This window comes from Mesocricetus auratus, unplaced genomic scaffold, assembly GCF_017639785.1.
Source record: "Mesocricetus auratus isolate SY011 unplaced genomic scaffold, BCM_Maur_2.0 Super-Scaffold_100042, whole genome shotgun sequence".
Lineage (NCBI taxonomy): Eukaryota > Metazoa > Chordata > Mammalia > Rodentia > Cricetidae > Mesocricetus > Mesocricetus auratus.
Genome location: NW_024429219.1, coordinates 8,190,834 through 8,209,927, shown reverse-complemented (window position 1 = coordinate 8,209,927; position 19,094 = coordinate 8,190,834). Strand labels below are relative to the sequence as shown.

General features: G+C 51.7%; 1 protein-coding gene across 1 annotated transcript in view; it reads right to left on the bottom strand.

The window, feature by feature from the left end:
* Window positions 1-9,158, bottom strand: part of Draxin (dorsal inhibitory axon guidance protein) — a 36,633-nt gene extending 27,475 nt beyond the window's left edge. Inside the window, exon 1 of the mRNA XM_021232612.2 lies at window positions 9,055-9,158. The gene's annotated coding sequence lies outside the window, so the exon portion shown is untranslated. The remainder of the gene's footprint in view (window positions 1-9,054) is intronic.
* Window positions 9,159-19,094: the final 9,936 nt, after the last annotated feature.

Genomic DNA, 19,094 nt, shown 5'->3' with positions numbered 1-19,094 from the left:
TGAGGGCAGCAGTCCTGCTGAGGACTGAGAGCCAGAAACCGGCAAGGGAAAAAGAACCCGAGGAAGGAGGGGGAGGGGGAGGGCTAGAATTCGGGCTCCGTCTTGCCTGGCACGGTGGGGAGAGAGTGGTCTAGTTGGCTGTCTCCATCCACGGAGGCAGCAGGTGGCAGTGTCATATGCAAATAAGGCATCCATCCCGCTGAAGCAGGCTTTAACTCCCGAGGCCTCTTCCCACCGACAGCCCCAATGGGACACATGGGGCGGGGCACATGGGGCGGGGCACAGCACGGGTGAGGGAGGGGCTCCTACAACACCCGCCTGGCAGACAACTGTGGAGTCCGACCACCTGGCCTCCTACAACAGCTGCAGGGCCTGCATTCCCGTCTTGCCGTCTGGCCCACTGGTTGCACGGTGGATGCTGGCTGTGCCCGAGTGCTGGGGGTGCCGCTCTGCTGGGGCCCAAGGATTGCAGGCAGGCCACTCAGAGACCTTGGGCCCATCTGCTGGGTCTCTGACCCCTGTCTCCCCCCGTAAAGCTGAACCACAGCATTTGGTGGAAATACTTGTGAAGGTTCAGAAGCATTTGTGTCTAATTAGGTGGGGTTTTGATAGTTTGTCCGTCTGTTTGTTCATTAGAGAGGGGAACTGAAATAGTGTCTCACTATGTTGTTCTGATGCAGGCCAGGTTGGCCTTGAACTCAGAGATATCTGCCTGCCTGTGTCTCCCCAATGCTAGGATTAAAAGTGTGCACCACCACGCCCAAACAACTGTTTTTTTGTTGTTGTTAACTGTTTTTCAAGCAGGTTTCCTCTCTCTGTGTAGCCCTGGCTGTTCTCGAACTTACACCATGGACCCGGGTGGCCTTACCTATTTCCTTGCCTCTGCTTCTTGAGTGCTGGGATTAAAAACAAATGTTTTTTTTTTTTCTTGTTTGCTTGTTTATTATTGCTTTTCAAGACAGGTTTTCTCTGTGTAGCCCTGGCTGTCCTGGAACTGGCTCTGCAGACTGGACTGGCCTCAGGTTCAGATCTGCTTGCCTTTGCCTCCGAGTGCTGGGACTGAAGGTGTGAGCCGTGGCCACTACCACCCCGCCAGACCAGCTTTGGTCTCGGTGGTTGTTTGATTTGCCTTTGCTTTTGCTTTATTGTTGGACTGACAGGGAGGAGTGTGTACATGCGGAGGCCAGGGATAGCTTTCAGGAGTTGGTTATGACTTTCCACTGTGTGGGTCCTGGGGATTGAATTCAGTTTGTCAGGCTTGGCGGCGGCAGCCTTTTCTAGGCCAGCTCACTGGCCTTTGTTTTATTTCCCTGAGACAGGGTTTAATGTTTAATGCAGTCCAGGTTGGCCTCTTACTTGATATGTAGCCAAAGATAACGCTGAACTTTTGATGCTCTTGTCCCCACCTCCACAGAACGTTCTGGCCTTGCTGACCCCTGACCGGATGTGGTGCTGGGATAGAACCCAGGGCTTCGAGTGTTGCTAGGCAAGCCCTCTACCAGCTGAGCCATGCTCTCAGGCCCTTTACCCACTTTAAACACAAAGGAAGCTCACCATGATCTGGGTTTCTTCTGGGTCTCTGAGGAGTGTTGTGGGTGCCCACAGAGCACTTTAAGAGACCTCTGCCATAAGCTCCAGGACTTTCTGGCTTGGAGGACAGGAATGCAAAGCCAGCCTGAGGCTCAGTCTTGTTGGCAACGCCCGGTGTGCTGGCTTGTTTTATGTCAACCTGACATAGGCTATAGTCTTCTGAGAGGAGGGAACCCCAATTGAGAAAGGCCTCCCTGAGACACCGAAGGCAAGCCTGTAGGGTGTTTTCTTAATTAGTGATTGGTGTGGGAGGTCATCACTCCTAGGCTGGTGGGTGCTATAAGAAAGCAGGCTGAGCCGGGCATTGGTGGCACACGCCTTTAATCCCAGCACTCGCCTTTAATCCCAGCACTTGGGGGGCAGAGGCAGGCGGTTCTCTGTGAGTTCGAGACCAACCTGGTCTACAGAGCAGAGTTCCAGGACAGCCTCCAAAACAATGCAGAGAAACCCTGTCTCAAAAAACAAAAACAAAAACAAAAACAAAAAAAAAGAAAGAAAAAGAAAAATAGAAAGCAGGTTGAGCAAGTCAGGAAGCAGCATCCTCCATGGCCCCCGCATCAGCTCCTGCCTCCAGGTTCCTCCCTGTTTGAGTTCCAGTCCTGACTTCCTTCCATGAAGAACAGTGATGTGGGTGTGTTTGCCAAATAAACCCATTCTTCCCCAGGCTGCTTTGGTCTCGGTGTTTCATCGCAGCAGTAGTACCCTAACTAGGACTCTCCGACTTCATAGCTGTTGGAACAGGCAGTGGGCACGCCTCACCGATCCGCCTGAAGTAGAGATTTTAAAGCTGTGCAGAGCGACAGCTGCACAGGCAGCGTTGCTCCGTGAGCCTGAAGCCTGAGTGTGGGACCTAAAGTTATGGTGCCTAAGCCAGGGTGAATTGTCTTTTAAGACACAGTGAAGTGTGTCTTCTGTCTGTCTGTCTCAACTGCCAGCCCCTTAGAGGGAGAGGCAACACACACACACACACACACACACACACACACACACACACACACACACACACAATCCTGAAGAGACAGTTGATACCGGTGATAGATACACTAACATGGATTCAAAGGAGAACTTGTGAAGGTTAAAAGTATGGTCACAGAACCCCAGTTCTGACAGCCTGTGTCTGCTGTTCCCTCTTTCCAGGTCTCCAAGAAGCCCAGCTTTGCTCTCTGCCCATGTTCCTAGGGGCTACCGGGATAGAACCCCCAAGACCAGCATGGGCTGTGTTAGGGCTGCTGCTCCCACCAGGGGATCTTCAGAATGGAGTTCAGGTTATCAGGAGAATAACGGCACAGAGAGTCCTGATGCTGGCAGTTTCCCTGGGACGAATCTCAGATGCTCAAATGAGCCCTCCCTGTAGAAGCACAAACCTTCTGGACTCAGAAGAAACTTGAGGCAGTTGCACTCTGTTAAAGAGGTCCAGGAAGGGCCTTTAGACCCTTCAGAAACCAAGTAGAGTCCCTTAGGAAAGCTTGCTCTAGAACTGCCCATCCATTTTTCTTTTAGAGACCGAATCTCATGTAGCCCAGGCTAGCCTCAAACTCTTTATGTAACTAAGGATGACTGAGCTTCTGATTCTCCTGCCTCCATCTCTTGAGTACGGGGACTACAGTGTGCACACGGGTTAGCATGGTGCTGGGATCAAACCCATTGCTTTGTGCATGATAGACAAGCATTCTACCAGTTGAGCTACACGCCAGCCCTAAAGTGCCCATCAGAACCCGGCCCAGATGCTGTCTCTTCTGGGACTATTAAGGATGCCAGTCTTGGATCCATGTGATGATTTTTCTGGTTTACTGGACCAGGGCCAGGGATTGTAGCCCATAGTGCATGGTGGGCTATCCCACAACTTCTCTTTTGATGATTCTCGGACCAAAAGCTGAGTTCTGTCCTGAGATTGTCAGTCACAGACAAGACGGGCGTCTGTGCAGAGCTGTTCCAGCTGGTCCTGGTCCTGGTGTTCCGTGTTCTACCAAGCCTGCCCTTGGTTTCTGCTGAAGGGTCTCTGGCAGCCATACTGTTTCCAGACCCACCTGTGTCGGGCAGATGGTGTTGCTGGTTTTGTTTTTGAGGCAAGGTCTTACTATCTACATCTGACTAGCCTGGAACTTGCCGTGTGGAACAGGCTGACCTTGAACTCACAGAGCTCTTCCTCTGCGTCCTGAGTGTTGGGATCGAAGACCTGGGCTACCATGGCCCAGCCAGAGAATGTTTCTTGTGGGAACCATTTCTGATGGGGCATTTCTGTACTTCAGCAAATATCCTAAGGATGAGTTAACCGGGGTTGAACTGCCTGATTCTGGCTTCTACCTCCGTCTCCTTGGGAGCATCTCTGGCATGGCATCACCAAGTCCCTGCTTGCAGCTGCAAAACAAGCTGGAGGTCAGCCTAGCATAGGAATCTTGCCTTACACAAAGACAAAAATAAGCTAAATACACCACACACACACACATTCACACACACACGCACATTCTCTCTCTCTCTCTCTCTCTCTCTCTCTCTCTCTCTCTCTCTCTCTCTCTCTCCCCCAAAATCCAATGAGCTCTGGCCAAGCTTCACCAAACACAGTGAAAGGAATTTGGGTAAATCTCTTAACCACTCTAAATCTCAATTTCTTGTCTTGTAACATGCTGGGAATCGTGAGGCCCAAAGGAGGCAGAGGTTTATAGAAACACAGTAGTATTGCTGCTGTGACTGGGCGGTGGGGAATGGAGGAAGAGGGGGGAATGGAGGAAGAGGGGGATGGAGGAAGAGGGGGGAATGGAGGAAGACAGGGATGGAGGAAGGGGGAAGGGAGGAAGAGGGGGGACGGAGGAAGAGGGGGAACAAGTCAGAGTAGACCGGGGGTGACAGGGTCCTGAGAGCACTCATGCATGAGTGGGAGGACAGGAGCATGCAGCCACATCGTCTGTCCTCACAGGGTAACCAACGGAGAGTTGGGACCATGCCCGGCTAGCCTGGAGGGGCATTGTCTTGGTAAGTAAGGTTTGGCTTCCTTGTAACATCTAGAATCTAGGCAGTTCCTGGCATGTTTATTGCACCAGTAACCATGCTTGAGCAACCCTTCACACACACCATACACAGGCATCACTCTCTCGTGCGCACGCACACAAACACACACAGCCTGCACACACACACACCTATACACACATACTCATACACATACACACAGCCTGCACACACACACCCATACACACATACTTATACACATACACACAGCCTGCACACACACACTCATACATACACACATACTCATACACACACACACACACACACACACACACACACCCTGCACACCCTTCTCAGACCCCTCACTCAGCTTCTTGCTCCTTCACTCACTTCTTAGGCTGGGTCTCAACTCCTTTGTAATAACAGGGACTCAATAACGTTTCCTCTCCTAATCTCTCAACCCCTAATCCAGAACCTCATTGTCTTGGTACCTAGACTATCGAACATGATTTGCTCCTTGCACAAATACATCATTTAACCTCCAAGTGGCAACACACTGGCTGTTGGTTCTGGCAGAGGTGGAAGTGGAGCAGAGAGAGGGCTCGGTGGTCTGATGCTTGCTCTTCTTTCAGAGGGACCTGAGCATCCATGTTGGGCAGCTCACAACCACCTGTAACTCCAGCTCTAGAGGGTTCTGCTGCTTCTGGACTCCTTAGGCACCCATATTCACGTGTACAAACTCACATGAATACGCATGATCAATACCAAAACCAAATCTTTAAAAAGCTGCTGAATAGCCGGGCGTTGGTGGCGCACGCCTTTAATCCCAGCACTTGGGAGGCAGAGTCAGGCAGATCTCTGTGAGTTCGAGACCAGCCTGGTCTACAAGAGGTAGTTCCAGGACAGCCTCCAAAGCCACAGAGAAACCCTGTCTCGAAAAACAAAACGAAAGCTGCTGAATATAGTGATGTGGTGGCACACACTTTTAATCCCAGCCCTTGGGAGGCAGAGGGGGGGGTGGATCTGTGAGTTCAAGGCCAGCCTGATCTACAATGAGTTCTAGGTCAGCAAGGGCTCAGCAAAGTGAGACCCTGTCTCAATTAATTAATTGACCAGTTATTCACCTGGATAAAATAGCCATTACTAGTTATGTTAAGACAAAGAGAGGGACTAGCCCAATCTGTGTGTTAGAGGCATCGGTAGAGTCAGGATTTCAGCCCCTAGTCACCTGAACCATTTTACTCTAGCCACTCTTCAAGCTACCATTCTGTAATTAAGGTTTCTGAGTGTGTGTGTGTGTGTGTGTGTGTGTGTGTGTGTACTAGTGTTGTGCTTGCATCTATGTTTGTGCACCACATGTATGCTAAGTGCCCACTGAAGTCAGAAGAGGGCATCCAATCCTCGGGGACTGGCGTTGGCTGTTGTTGTAAGTTGCACCAAGATAACCAAACATGGGTCCTCCACAGGAGCAAAACATGCTCTGAGCTGCTGAGCCATCTCGCTAGTTCCCTGAAGCTTCCTTTCTTAACCAGGTCCAGTAAAGCTGCTGCAATTATCAGGGACCAGGGGCGACGTGTGCCGGGGACCTGACTCAGCACCCAGCCTAGAGATGGCGTCTAAAAGATCCTCATCCTCTCCACCTGCTCTGGACTCCAATAATGCAACCATCCTCCCACCCCTCACCGCCCTAGCAAGGAAGTGTACCAGATGGTGAATGCCAGGCCACTATGCGGCAAGGCTTGCCAAAGCTGGGCCCAGAAAGCATGTCCTCTAGCAAGCATTTGGCTACCGTCCAGTGACCTTGCAGGGAGGGTCAGCTGTACCTTGGCCACAGCTGTAGAGAAAGGACTGGAATGGGAACCGCAAAGAAAGAGGCCGGTCAAAACTAAGGCAGATCCTAGATGAATGGGCCTGAACAGGGATGCTAGGATGACCTGTTGCCGGGGACCATGACCACGGCCAGTATTGGAGGAAACTCTGCTCTTCCCAGGGGTCTAGGAGGCCTGGGAGCATAGACTGCACCCCCCACTCCCGTTCCATCAGCTGGCAGAGCAGCTAAGTGGTCAGTTGGTATGTAAAGGCAGACTGCATACGGTGACCAGGCACAAACAAGTTTATCTTCCAGAGCCCTGCACAGTCCCAGAACACACAGGGATTTCCCCATAGCTTGCTCTGTCTCCAGCCAAAGTCCTTGCCCTGGAGCCTGCTCTGCCCCTAGTCTGGACAGCAGAACCTAACAGAAAGCAGGGAGAAGCAACCGCCTGCACTTTACCATTTATTTCTGCCCTCTTGCCCAAGGATGCCAGGTGTGAGCAGTGCACCTCTCGGGTGTCACACTGGGACCACACTGAAAGGAGACCCAGCTCCCATGCTGGGAAAGGAGACACTCTTCCACCAGTCCCGGGGTCATGAGAGACACAGAGGCCAAGCTGAGCAGACTTGTCTAGAAGAACACATGTGATCTTAGCCTGCAAAGAGAAGCCTGAAAGGCAATGCAGATGGAGAAATCACCCCGGCAAAGGGTCAGAGGAAATCAGGGGACAGAGAGAGACACTTAACGCCTTCCAATGCTGCCTAGGATGCAGATGGGGCTGTGGGAAAAGGCAGAGGGGAAGGCTGGGCCAACAGAGGTTTCTGTAGTTAATTTCATGGCCACACTTGGAGCCCAGAAGGCAGAGGAGGCAGCATCATCTTCATTTAGTGAGGTAAGAAGGGTCTGAGTAAACTTCCCTGGGGTGGGGGTGGGGGTTACAGGAACTGCTGAGCTGGCTTCCTGTAGGATTCCAGAGGATGCAGAAACAGAGACAGCGGTGGCAGGGAGGCCAGACGGTTAAAGCTGGGTGCATGAGCCAGGCAGGAGCAGGAGCCTGCATGGGGTAGGGCAGGGGAAGCCCCCCCCCCCCCGTCTCCATTCTTGCCTCAGCGCAATAAAACAGGCTGCAGTTTAAACAAAAACGGTCATGGAGCCTCCACCCTGCCTTCTGAGAGAAGGCTGCATCTCCAGAGGCGGAGTGTGCCCATCACTGCTGGACTCCAGGGCCAGCCCAACACCTGTACTGACCACAGGCCACATAGATGATGAATGGGGGGGGGGCTGAGGGATTAAAAAGCAGTTTCAGGACTTGGCTAGTCAATCTGCCGGAAGGAGGGGAAAGCCTCAGCTTGTAGCTGGCGCCATGGAACAAGGCTTGGGGACAAGACGGGGTCCAGAGCTGGGATGAGTGCCACGAACACGTCCAATGCACTGTGGGTGTTGGCACCATTCCTACAGTCACACCTCCTTGTTTATGCTGAGGGCGGGGTCGCTGTAAGTGTGGCTGGCTGTGGGGGCAGCCAGGGGATGTGTGGGGGTGTGACAGGAGTGACAAGGAAAGTGCAGGGAATAGGGTTTCGGATGGTGGCAAGGTCTCTAAGCCTGCACTTTGTGGCAGACTCTATGGACCCCATCTCTAACCCAGCCAGGGACTATACAGTCCGCATCCCCACCAGCACCATGTAGGTACCTAAGATACAGGCACACATCCCTACAGGTAAATCCTATTGTCCCTGTTTTGTGACAGAGACACTGAGGCTCAGACTTGCACTCCTTTGTCCAAGACTTGCTTACTTCCAGAACCCCTGTCTGTCCAAGCCCAGAGTGGCAGCAGCTAACCGGTTGAGAAACACCTTGTCTGCTACCAGACTGAGGGACAGGCACCCTAGAGGGACAACCAACAGCAGCAAGGACCGCCCCCCTGAAAGAGTGAAGGCCAAGAGAGTATCCACCTGAAGCGGCTAAACAAAACTTGTCAGGGAAACCCAGGCACCCTCACACTTCAAACAGCTCTGACTTCAGAAGGCAGATGAGCTCTCTGGTCTGACGGGTCTGACGGAGAAAAGCCCGGCGGTGGGGAAGGGGAGGAACCAAGCGAGCCCAGAGAAGGGAGCAGGCTGTCCTCGAGGTGACAGAGCAACACTAGTCCACCCCAGGGTGGGAAAATGTGAGGCGGAACTATACCAGCTTTGGGTGAGCTTAGCTTTCCCCGGAACACACCCAGCCTCCAGGGCAACATCGAACGGGGCAGAGGCACCCTGGACAGCTCTGCCCCGGCTCAGGGAGTCTCTGGAGACTTCTTCCAACCGTGATGGATGAATCTCCCAACTGAGAGACCACCCAGAAACAGAGACAAAAAGACACCAGGTCCCAAAGGAGAAGAAGGCTAGTGTGGAGGACCGCGCACGAGACGCGGGACCCCGAGAGGGAGGCAAGGTCGCACTGGAGGCAGAGTGCCATAGAGCGCGGAAAAGTGAGTGTCCAGTCTGGTGCCAGAGGAAGGACCAGGCGGCCGGGGACAAGCCGAGAGAGCCGAGGGGACACGAGGCACAAAGTGGAGACAGGAGACAGACGGACAGACCTACACGCGGGTCAGAGAGCAAGGAGGAAGGCAGCATCCTCCCTTCGAGCAGGTAGCGGACCTTGATCCGGGCGCTGCACCAGGTGAGCGGAGGGCGGGGCCGGGGCCGGGCCGAGATGGGCCTTACCTGTCCAGCGGGCGGGGAGGGGACCGAGGGCGCAGGGCCGAGCGCCTGCGGGAGCCGAGCGCAGCCGAGGGCGGAGCGGGACCGCGCCGCGAGGTGCTCGGGCGGCGGGAGGCTGCGCGGGGCTGGGAGGGAGTGAGTGAGCGAGGGGCGGGGACGGCGCTCAGGGAGGGGACGTAGGAGGGGCCGCGGGGCTTCGCGACCCCCGCCGAGGGCCAGCCCCTGGCCGGGCACAGCCCGGTGCGCTGCGGGCGCCACTCTCTAGCCAGCTGCGCTCGCCGCTCGCTCCCCCGAGGCCTTGGCGCCGCCGCCAGGGCGCGGGGCAGACAAAGGAGGCAGACAAAGGCGGGCGCAGCCCCGCGGCCGTGTGAGCACCGGGCGAGGCGGGCCCTCTCCTCCCGGTGCGTAAGAGCCACCTCGGCGCGGCCACAGGGTGCGTGGGACGGGTGGGGCGCCGGCAGCGGTGGCGCATCTGGAGCGGCCCCGCGGGGGAGCAGGCGACAAAGGGCAGTGGCGGGGCGTCCCTAGCGGACCCCCTTTCCCCTAACAATAGATCCAGGCTGCGAGCTCAGCTGCGGCCACGTCTGATGGGGCCAGAACCGGCAGGGTCCCCAAAAGGATTATTCCGCCTAGGCTGTCAAATGGGACGGAAGAAATGCCCGAGGCAGGGAAGGCGGGACAGACAGCGGCACGGTCTTTGTAGCCTGAGAAAGTGCGCGGAGTGGGGGAGGTTCTCAGAAATCCCTTTACCAAGAGGGTGTGCATGAGAACCTCAAAGTGATTGGACCTCACCCGGGTGCCGACGGCACACCTATGATCCCTTTCCCTTTAGAAAAGGAGAGAGACACCCCTGGACACATGCACACGCGGAGTCAGCTTCTCTTAACTCTAGTGTTCCTAGTCGGCCAGCCCAAGGCGGACAAAGCCAGCCCTCAGGGCGGCTCATCCATCACGGCGCGGGCGCCGAGTCCTGCCGACCCTGGGAGTCCGAGAATGCCGGGTTACGGGTCCCACGGCCCCCATAACTCACAGCGGGGTCAATAGGGCCAACCACATTGCAAAGATCAAAGAGTAGGGGGGTGGACCCGGCACGTGGGAAGCGGGAGAGGCTTCCATTTCCAGTGTGACAAACTGTGCCTTAGGTGTTTAGGAGCGCGGCTCTACATCAGGCTAGATGCCTGGGTTCCTCCTCCGGTGCCAAACCCAAATCATCTAACTTCTTCGAGCGTCATTTAAGGGAACTCGGGGTTTAAGGCTTAATAACTGTGGTCTGTGTGAGAAAAATGCTCTGAGCCACGCAGCCCGCAGGAGAGGCTCCAGGGAAATTAGCCCATTGCCATTGTGAGATTATCACATGACCATGGCGGGGCACAGAATGGCTTGGCAAGAAGACTCGGTGCTTACTAGCGGGAAGGTTCAAATCCCTGCTTCTGAGAGTACCGTCTGAAGACAGCGTCATTAAGACTCCGGAGCCCGAGAATGGATTGCGCTAGAGTAAAAGCAGGAACAGTTTGGTTCTTAGCACCCACCCACAAGGCAGTTAATAACCACCCTTAACGTCACTTCCAGAGGACCCGATGCCCTTTTCTGGCTTCCCTCTTCAGACACAAGAGGTACACAGACAGTCATGCAGGCAAGCAATCTTAAACAAAACAAAAGCGCCAGGTTTATGGCGCATACTTCAGTCCCAGCCCTCAGAAGTCAGAGGCAGGTAGATCATTGTGAGTTCAAGGCCAATCTAGGCTAGTCAGTGAGTTACAGGACGACAGGTGTAGAGAGAGCTTGTCTCAAAAAAACCAAACAAAACCAGGGAGAGCAGTTAGGAACTAAAGCAGAGAAGCAGCTGGACTTCGGGAGGGAGCAGTGAACAGAAGGTGGGATTCTCCTTAAGGATCAGACAGTGACCTGGTGTGCATGGACAGCATACAGAAGCCCAGTGGAGGTTGTTTTTCAAGTGTTGTTCTGCCTGTTGCCTAACTGTGAGACTGTTCCCCAGGTTCTTCCAGAGTGACCCAGTTAGGAGAGGACTAGGCTCCCACCCCATCCAAATTATGGTGACTTGGGACCATAAAATGGGGCATCTGATTGGCCAGAGAAGATCCAAATATCCATGAGCAGATGAGAGGACAAACACAGGGTGGCCCATCAGTACGAGGGAATGTATTAGTTGGTCCTAAAAAGGAATGAGGGGACAGGAAAGAGAGAGGATCCTAGCCTGACATCCTGTATTTGAACCCCAAGACCCACATGGTGGAAAGAGAGAAGTGACCTTCCCAAATTGCCCTTTGACCTTTACACAGGTGGACTGGTGAATACTTCCCAATAAACAAAAAAAATTAATTAAAGGGACTGAAGTTGGACTGGGGAATGTAGTTCAGTGGTTAGAGCAATTGCCCAGCACACACAAGGGCCAGGGTTCAATTCTTAGCACACACACACACAAAATCGAAACAACAATAATGACAAAAAAATTATATATGTATCACAACCTGAATAAATATTGCAAATATTAATCTGAATCAAAAAAGGCAGATATAAGATGTCACAGAAGTCCAACTGCATTTTTGTTTTGTTTTGTTTTTCAAGGCAGGGTTTCTCTGTGGCTTTGGAGGCCATCCTGTAGACCAGGCTAGTCTGGAACTCACAGAGATCTGCCTCCCTCTGCCTCCCGAGTGCTGGGATTAAAGACTTGGCATTAGGATAAAGTGTGGTGAACGTTGGCGGATTCCATGGCGGGCAAGGGTGACCGAGGCAGAGGGACAAACATGCCAGGCAGACAGAGCTTAAGTGAGAAGTTTTCTTAGAAAGGAGAGGGGAGGGGGAAGGAAAGAGAAAAGAGGTAAAGAGACACAGAGACAGAGAGAGGACAGAAGAGAAGAGGGAGACAGGAAAAGTCCTGTCTGCCCCAAGGGAACAGCAGGAAAGAGAGCGGGAAAGAGAGAGGAGTGGGGGAAAAAGGATCAGGAAAGAGAGTTTACATGGGCAGGGGTCTTTCTTTTAAAGGGGGAGAAGAGTTTTAGTTTTTGCCTGCATGCATGTTTGTGCACCATGTGAGTGTAGTACCCATGGAGGCCCAAATAGGGTCTTGGAATCCCTGGAAATATAGTTACAGATGGATTCCCTGGAACTATAGTTACAGATACTTGTAAGCTACCATACATGTGGGTGCTTGGAACCAATCAGGAGTTTTTTTGCAAGAACAACAAATGCTTTTAACTGCTGATCATCACTCCAGACTCTCTTAACATTTATCATTATTGTTATTAATTGTTTTATTTTATGCACATTGGTGTTTTACCTGCATATGTATCTGTGTGAAGTTACAGACAGTTGTGAGCTGTCATGTAGATGCTGGGAATTGAACTTAGTTGCTCTGGAAGAGCAGTCAGTTCTCTTAACTGCGAAGCAATCTCTCTAGTCCCTATTATTACTCTGTGTGTGTGTGTGTGTGTGTGTGTGTGTGTGTGTGTGTGTGTGTACCCAAATGCATGCATGAGTGTGACACTGTGCTTGTTCGAGGTCAGAGGACGGCTTTCTGGAACTTTCTACCTTATGTGTCCCTGCTTCTTGGCCTGACTTTTTGCTTATTGTTGTGTTGGTGAGACTGTTCTGGAATTAGGTAGTGGCTGATGCCCGATTCTGTAACTGTCCTAAAATCCACTGAAGTACGTATAGAAAAATGCAAGCTTTATGATTTATGAATTTTTTTGTTTTTTTAAGACAGGGTTTCTCTGTATAGCCCTGGTTGTCCTGGAACTCTCTCTGTAGACCTGGTTGGCCTTGAACTCACAGAGGTCCATCTGCCTCTGCCTCCTGAATGCTGAGATTAAAGGTGTGCGCCACCACCACCTTGGCTAACGAATAACTTCTTCACTGAGAAATAATTTAGGCCGGACAATGGTGGTGCACACCTTCAATCCCAGCACTCGGGAGGCAGAGGCAGGCATATCTCTGTGAGTTCAAGGCTGGCCTGATCTACAGAGCGAGTTCCAGGACAACCAGGGCTACACAGAGAAACCCTGTCTCGAAAAACCAGAAAAGAAAAGAAAAAAAGTGGCAGCTGGGGGCTGGAGAGATGGCTCAGTGGTTAAGAGCACTGGCTGCTCTTCCAGAGGACCTGGGTTCAATTCTCAGCACCCACATGGCAGCTCACGACTGTCTGTAACCACAGTTCCAGGGGCTCTGACACTTTCACACCAATGCACATAAACTAAATTTAAATAAATTATATTTTTAAAAAAGTGGCAGCTGAGTTTGCCAGGTGGTCTCACAGGGTACTTAGGACACACAGCAAGGCATATAGTGTTTGCATTTCTCTTAGTGGAAGTCAAGGTTGCTACAATAAACATTTCTAGTCACTGTGACAAGGTGCCTGAAAGAAATAACTTATGAGAGGAAGCATTCGTTTTTGGCTCACGTTTTCAGAGGGTTCTGGGCATTGTGGTGGGAGGGAAGAGCAGGGATGAACAGTTCACGTGATGGAAGCTAAGACGTTCTTCCCATGTCCCCGGCTCATGGAATAATGCCACCCACATTCAGGGCAGATCTCCCCTGCATCAGTGAATTCTCTCTAGAAATACCCTCCTTGACCCAGGTGCTTCTAAAGCTAGCCTCATAGCCCATCATAGTTGATGATGTGTGTTGGCCTGTGACCAGCAGCACATCCACAGAGGGATGGGTGTGTGTGTGCTCCGGCCTCACTGACGGCTTGGAAGCTGTTCAGTGTCGCTGCCCTGAGGTGGAAGCTTTGGTATGGGTTGGAGGTCAGCAGCAGGTTCTAGGATCTGGGGCAGTTGTGTCTGCCAGGCCCTGCTCCAGAAAGCCAAATGAGGTTGGAAGGATCGTCTGCTGGTCATCTTTAAGCATCGCATGTCAAGAGGATATGTGTCCATCTCCATCCAGGGGCCCTGTCTGTTGCCTTGAGATATAGAAATGGGGAAGGGAGGATGCTTAGGATAGATAAGATAGCTTCTGTTTTGTTTGAGACCCAGTTTGTGTGTCTTAGGTTGGCCTAGAAGTCACTATGTAGCTGCAGGTAACCTTGATCTCCTGATCCCCTTGCCTCTACCGAAGTGGTGAGGTCACAGGAGGTTTCCACCACCACATCCAGGTTGTGAGATGCTGGGGACCAAACTGGGGGTTTCGTGCATGTTAGGCATGCATTCTACCAACTTAGCCACATTCCGACCTCAGGTCATTTTGCTGGTTTATCCAGTGTGGTCCTTCTGAGGGCTTAACTAGGCTGTGTAGTGCTTTTTGTTTTTGTTTTGCGACAAGAGTTACACTGTGTTGCTTTGGCTGGCATGGAACTCTCCATGTAGCAGACCAGGCTGTTCTCAGAGCTATTCTTTGTTGTTGTTGTTGTTGTTGTTGTTTTTGTTTTGGTCTTTTGAGACTGGGTTTCTCTGTATTGTTTTGGAGGCTGTCCTGGAACTTGCTCTGTAGACCAGGCTGGCCTGGAACTCACAGAGATCTACCTGCCTCTGTCTCTCAAGTGCTGGGATTAAAGGCGTGTGCCACCAATGCCTGTCCTCAGAGCTGTTCTTGCCTCTGCCTCACCAGTGCTGTGACTTTTAAGGTCTGTGCCACCATGCCTGATGGTCTGTGTAGATCTCTTCTACTAATCTTCGTGTTTATGTATTTGTGTGTGTGTGTGTGTGGTGTGCGTGTATTTGTGTGAGAGTGTGTGTGAGTGTGTGTATTTGTGTGTGTGAGTGTGTGTATGTGGTGTGTGTGTATGTGTACGTGAGTGTATTTGTGTGTGTGTGTGCACTCGCGTGTATCAGATGACAACTGGGTGGGCGCAGGTTCCCTGCTTTCATCACGTGGTTCTGGGGCTTGAACTCATTTTGTCAGGCTCTTCAGTCCTGCGTAGATATTTGTATCACCATCTTATGGCCACCGGTTGACCATTTATGCACTGTGTATTTATAAATACTGACTCTGTTGTATAGAACTTTGTTTTATTTGGAGCTCGATGTCTTAGAGCACTCGTTGCTCTTGCAGAGGTCCTGGGTTCGATTCCAAGCACATATATAATGTCTCAGAACCACCCATGACTCCAGTTCCAGGGACTCAGGAGAGGGTGCTCTTCCACCTCTGCAGGCACTGGTCACACGCGCGGCACACATGCACCGGGCAGGCAAAGAATTCGTACACATAAAATTTAAAAAGTCCAAAATAAACAGAATTTCATATTATTTATTTTGGAGAAAGACTGTGTTGCTCTGGCTGGCTTGGACCTTGTGGCAATCTTCCTGCCTCCTGAGTGCTAGGACTCAAAGTGTACGTCACCCTGTCCAGATAACTCTTTGGGACTGTATCTATAGTTTCCCATTGCACAGATGAGCAAGCTGAGGCTGAAAGAAGAAAGGGGTCTCCTGGCTGGCTGAGTATCAGGGTGGTGGAGAGAACCACGTGGATACATGAGTGGGCAGTAGGTGTGGTGGGCTCCTGCCTCTGCTGACGTCAGCAGTCTTAGCTTATTCTTTCTAAGGAAGCTGGGGCACAGATCAGGCCACTGGGCAGGAGGCTTTGCAATCATGTCCTCTTCCTACCTCCCTTGTAGTCATTCACTTGACACTTGTTCTGGGAGACCCTGAGCTGGCCAGGCACTGGGTGAGGTGTTAAGCAAACAAACAAACAAATAAAAAAACCAACCCCCAAAATGAGCCTGACAGGCCAGGTGCCTTCTCCGAGCAGGCCAAGCTGGGTGGAGCATCAGGGAGAGCGTCCTGTGACTGCTTTCTGTGGCTCGTTCCCTTTCTCTCTTCCCTGCCCCATGCGTTGATTGTCCTGGGAACATGAGCCAGATGGGAAACATGTGGATACTTTATTAATTAGCTTAATTTATTTTTTACATTTATTTATTTATTGAGAGAGAGAGAGAGAGAGAGAGAGAGAGAGAGAGAGAGAGAGAGAGAGAGAGAGAGAGAGAGAGAGAGCTCAGTAGCATGCCTGTACTTGCAGGAGTCAGTTTTCTCCATCCACCATGCAGGTCCTGGGGATTGAACTCAAGTCGCCAGGATTGGTGGCAAGCCCCTCTACCTGCTGAGCCATCTCACCTGCCCAGATGGCACTTTTGTGGTCCCCTCTGAGGACTGGCTATAGAGGCTTGTTGTGAGTCTGCACACTCCGACGACAAGTGTCTTCCCCAATGCGCTCTTGGCATGTTTGTTCAGCGTATCCCGAGAACCTTTGACACAGCAGTGAAGGCTTGGTCTTTGCAGGGCTGGTGCTCATATGTTTGCTTTTTTCTTTTTCTTTTTGTCATCTGCCTTCTCTGTTTCCATTTCTGTGTCTCTTGGGAGTGATTTTTCTCTCCGTCCCCATCGAGGCCCCCACCAGGGACCTGCTCTAGTTGGCAAACACATACACACTCTCTTTTCTCCTTGACAGTCCACTTTCCTTCCAAGCCCCTCTCCCCCACCATTACATAGTGTCCTTATGGTGAAAAACATGCAACTAGCATTGAAAACCAGGCTTCCAGCAAGTGGGGATTCAAAAACAATAACTTACCACATAACACAATCTCAGCCCTCCAGCCAGCCATCATGCTAAGATTAAGACGAAAGGAAAACCCAGGCGCTGCTGAGCTGCAGGCAGAGGTCCCCAGCTGGTCCCAGGCTACCTCAGAGTCTCCCCGCCCCCCACTCACATCACTAATGAAAATGCTGTTCAGAAGCTGGGGGTGGGGGATAAAGGAGGGCTCTTGGCATTCCCCCAACCCACCATCACGAGATCTCCATGCACTCAGGTCTACAAGGCAGGGAGTTGCCTGGCCAGCTCTGCGTGGAAAGGGAGGGCCCTGTCCGACATGGAGTGATGTGGGCAGGGTTGCTGTGGCCACAGACAGGTGTATCGATTCCTAAAGCCAAACCAGCCATGCTGCTGGGTTAAGCAGTGACATGTTACAGAATGCAGGCAGTTTCCACGTTTTCTGGTGTATACATGTTCCCCGGGGAGCTTGTTAAAGAGTGGAGCATTGCTGGAAGCCTGCCCTGGTCAGGCAAGTCAGGGCAGACAGGCAGCCAGGGTTTAATAGGGTCCCTGGGGGCTGGTCTGCATTTTGAGAACTGCATTGCTCACATTTTGGGTTAATCCTACCTCTGGCCTGCTATTTATCCCTTCCCAGGAGAAGGATGTAAATATGGGTTTGGAAGCTTCTGGGGAAGGAGGGTGCAGGGGTGGACTTTAAATCAACGTTCTCTATGGAAGTAGACATGGACAATTCTATACTCCTGGAGGGCAGAGTCCCAGTCAGCGGTTCTCAACCTTCCTAATGCTGCCACCCGTTAACACAGTTCCATGTGTTGTGGTGACCCCCACCATAAAATTACTTTTGCTGCTACTTCACAGCTGTAATTTTGCTACTGTTATGAATCTTCATACAGGTATCTGATATGCAAGATATCCAGTATGTGACCCACATAAGGGTCACAACCCACAAATTGAGAACCACTGGTCTAAGTTCTCTTGACTTCTAGGCCTGCCTTGTCGTCCCTAACTCCAGGCCACTTTGTGGTGATATGTTGTTTATGATTTATTAAAGCTTGCCTGAGGATTCAGAAAGCAGTCAGCCACAAGTCATAGAAGCCAGGGACACACCTTTAATCCCAGCAGCCAGAAGCTAGGAGGTGGTGGTGTATATACACCCTTAATCCTAGGACTCAGGGTTAAGAGGTAGACAGATCTCTTCTTCGAGTTCAAGGTCACCCAGATCTACACAAGATCCAGCACCTGGGATCACACACCTTTAATCTCAGCAGTAGAGGGGTATAAAAGATAGATGCAGGGGCCGGGGCTGGGTGACACATGCCTTTAGTTCCAGCACTCGGGAGGCGGAGGCAGGAGGATCTCTGTGAGTTTGAGGCCAGCCTGGTCTACAGAGCAAGTTCCAGGACAGCCTCCAAAACAATACAGAGAATCCCTGTCTCGAAAAACCAGAAAGAAAGAAAAAAAAGAAAGAAAGATAGGAGCAAGGACTTCAGTAATCAGTGTCAGGCATTCATTCTCCAGCCACATTGACAATAGGAAGGTCCCAGCCCCATTAGGGGTTAAAGCTCTCTGGCAGCTTGGCTGCTTTGCTTCTCTGATCTTCAGCTTGGATCCCAGTATCTGTCTCTGGGTCATTTATTTTTCGTGTTACACCACTTCTCTAACCTCAGGTTTCCTATCTGTTAAATAGAAGGTGGTGAGTTAAACTGAATTCTCACCTAGTCTTGGGGCATAGTCTACCTACCATAGTGAATGAAGGAACGTTCCTGGGCCTGTTTTACGGAGTGCGGGACTGTAAAGGCGATATGTAGCTCCTAGGGCTAGTGAAGGAATTAATAGAAATCAGAGTTTGGAGAGGTAGAGATGGCTTAGCGGTTAAGAGCACTGGCTGCTCTTCCAGAGGAGAGGGATTGGGTGTTGGGGCTGGGGTTCAATACGCAGCGCCTATATAGCTGTTCACAGGCATCTATAACTCCAGTTGCAGGAAATCTGACACCCTCTCTTGGTATTCACCTGCACTAATTATTCGCGTAGTGTCCAGACACAGGCAGACAGAACACCCACGCACATAAATAAATAGAAATCAGGGTTTGTTGCATAAAATGGTTCCATAATATGGATGTAATTCTCGTACTACTAAAATGATCTGAGGCCCTTTCGGCTCTTCTGGAATTGAGTCCGTGCCTCTGCTGGTAGGACCCTGGAGCAACACTACTGCCCGCCCCCTCAGCTAGCTGCGTGACACAGACAAGTCCTTGTTAGGCTCATCGGCAGAAAGAAGACAGCCAGGAATCCACACGTATTCTGAGGATTTAGTGAGTCAGCCTACAGACACCCCTGCCCAGGCGCCTAGCTCTCGGCTGCTGCTTCCAAAGGTCAGCTATTGTGAAGAAATCGTGGTACATTTAATTCTTTAAGGAGGTCAAGCCCCATAGCACTTGTGTTCCGGGTGGGGGTGGAGCGTCTCGGGTGCATCTCAGACCTCCCCTGTCCCCGCCCCCAAGCCTGCGGATTCGCTTTCGGTTGGGCAAGCTGGGACTCCGGGT